General features: G+C 34.9%; 1 protein-coding gene across 1 annotated transcript in view; it reads right to left on the bottom strand.

Annotated features, from left to right (window-relative positions):
• KCNH8 (potassium voltage-gated channel subfamily H member 8) overlaps window positions 1-3,006 on the bottom strand; it is a 205,279-nt gene that overhangs the window by 201,319 nt on the left and 954 nt on the right. The gene's annotated exons all lie outside the window — the stretch shown is intronic.

Below are 3,006 nucleotides of genomic sequence, written 5' to 3'. Positions count from 1 at the left end.
CCATATAACTGTACACAAAATTTTGTACTTTTTAAAATATGAATTAATGAGGCCATTTGTTGAATCTCTTTTAGCTTTCCTGTCTGAGAAAGTATCACAAATTTCTAGAAACAACCACCTCTGGTGTGGATTTATCTATTTGAATAAATAAATAGTACATACAGAATATGTATTTTTATATATACGTATGTGAGAAAGCAATAGAACATAATTTTCTACCATGCAACCGTTTCTGAATGCTTCTCCTAATCTAAATAGGGATAAGAAGCAAAAATGTACAAATTTTCCATTCAAAAACCTGAAGTGAAGTAAATAACTTCAGACATTTAGTTTCATAATATTTGGGGGGGTTAATTATAGGCTTATATTTGAAATATTTTCACACTTGAAAGTAATATTGTCTTGAAAATCTGAAAAAAAAAAAAAAAAAACCACCAAAACCCCCACCAAAAACCCAAACCACAACTTACTACTTTGAAAATGTGTATGTTTGTTTTCTGAGTGAGCAATAGCCACATAAACACATCGCTAACAGAGGGCAGGGAAAGTATTTGTATAACCTGGTGCTTAGTTATCGGCAGGGGCAGGGGGGAAGCCCTTTGAGAAAGCATTGACTTAAACTACAGTGTCAGGAACACAAAAGCCAGTTCAGAGTTGTAAGAAGGCGAAGATATAATTGCACATAGGCAGATCCAAGAGCTCTGTCATGGAAATCCAGATAGGCAAACCCTTAATGCTGTCTTCCACATATGCAACACAGGTAATGGCAACTTTGCAGAAGGAGATCTTTGGGATCTCCTGCACAGCTAAGAGTCACCCCAACATTAATCTAGACTATCTACTGTGAGAATTCTGAGCAGCTGACGTATCTGTCAAGCGGTTGTTATCTATGCTTTTTTGAGATGTGTAATTTTTTCATAATGTGATTTATAATTGCTAATTAGACATAAATTGTTGCAGTAGTAAAATTAAAAGACTTATGTAAATGAATTTTTGAAGAGTTCTGTGCAAAGCAAAGCATATTTTCTAATATTATCTGGAATCCTTTCTTGCACTGCTGCCCAGAATTAGAATTATCCCTCTTCTGGATTAAAGATGCATTGGTGGATTAGTCTATCACTGATGACAACGTAATATATCCTTCCCAGAGGCTTAAAATGAAAGGAGGTCTGTTAACTACAGACTACGTTAAAACAACAAACTAAAAAAAAAAGCCCTATGACACAAAACCATATTTTAACATTTAAATATCATCATGTATGAGGTCAAAGTTAGGAAACACAGCCTCAGGTGCAGTGCCATGCATCAGTTCTATTCCTTTCACAGACTGCATCGCCTATAAAACTAGTAAGACACGGGACCGACTCCTCCAAGGATTAGCCATCAGTATTACTTCTAGCTTCAGCCACTTGAACAACCTCAGTAATACCACCTGGACAATTTAAATGAAAACAAAATTTGCTTTAATGTTTCTACTTGATGCTCAGATATGTATACACATTTTGCAAAATTGCATTTCTTTATTTGAAAAAAAAAAATTGTCAGTTAAAGAAAAAATATTTTTATATTTAAATCTATCATTTTAAAGGAAAAAATATGTTGTATCAAAGCAACAAAGGAGATGAGCTATTTGTGAAGATTTTAAATTGAGCTATGATATTGATTGCTATACATAACTGTTTCAGAAAAACATTAAGTTGATTCATCACTTTAGCACTCTAAAAGAGATGTTATGTTATTGATTAAATTAAAAGACATGCTACCAGTTTTCCATAGAAAAGTACCATCCTCCAAAGTTTTATTAGATGTAAGACTACATAGTTCATAAAAAGTCTTCCCTTGTGAACTTCTGGGAATATTTCACATGCTGATAATCATACAATGATGACTTCTAGATTAGGCCTGTTTAATATTTAAGCCAAATTCTGAAATGCAAACCAAAAAGAAAAATTTCACTGCCTGTAATAAAATATAATGCGCTGCATTTTCTTGAGGTACTTAAATACTTAATTACATTCTTTTTCAATTACATCCCAGGAAAAAATAGATGAGTTGTTAGCATTAGGGATTTCAAAGTAAGACACTGGGGCCTGTTTTGTCTTGTTTAAGAACATATTGGCCCAATTGACTTCATGAAGGTTAGTAGAATTATTGCTTTTAAAAAGTACCTACATTTGGCTATGGAATTTAGATAAGCAATAAACTTACTACCACACTTGTCTGTCGGTGTCACTGAGAACACAGGGATTAAACATTTTTCTAGTGTTTGTTTAATAAAAGACCTGCATTTCATCACTAATGTTGCTTGCTAAATTGGATCTTTGAAGAACAATATAGAATTGATGAAATGTTTGTGTGTACAGCTCACAGGCTGTGTGCTTCATCCTTTGAAAGGAAGCCATTGTAAAGGGGGAGGGTCCTGAGCACAAGGCAGGGAAGAACTGCTTTTCTGGCAAACGACAGTATCGGCAACAAAACTGCTATTAGAGCTGCATGCTTCAATATGCAGTAAATAGTACCCATATGCTTTATAGAAAATAAAAGGGTGGAGGATGGGGGAAAAGGACTTTGAGTTCCGTAGTCAAAGGAATATCTAAGTAGCCTTAAGAGGGATTGCTTTATAACGAAGTATCAATTAAATACAGCACTGAATCATAATTAGCTATGTATCCTCAGACTAGCAGAGCAGTTATAGTGCAGCTCTGTGCTTCTCTGCAATTGATCTCAGCGACTATATCATTTTCTTGACATTTTACAACTTATTGATACAGTAATCACAGTTCAGTTGTCTTAATCACACACTAACTGAACCATTGAGAAAATGCTGATAGATACATAATCAAGAAGATATCAAACCCATTAGATTGCAACGTTTTCAGTCAAGAAACAGCTGACAGTGACTCAAATCAGAGTTTGTTTTTCCTCCGCTTTGGATGTCTGGATGGTTTTTAAAGGAAAGGGAGTTCATTTTGGCCCAAATCTGCGCTCTCCCCCCCCCCCCGCCCC

The sequence above is a fragment of the Aptenodytes forsteri genome, unplaced genomic scaffold, assembly GCF_000699145.1.
Source record: "Aptenodytes forsteri isolate BGI_AS27 unplaced genomic scaffold, ASM69914v1 Scaffold9, whole genome shotgun sequence".
NCBI lineage: Eukaryota > Metazoa > Chordata > Aves > Sphenisciformes > Spheniscidae > Aptenodytes > Aptenodytes forsteri.
This window is presented reverse-complemented; position numbering and strand designations above follow the sequence as displayed.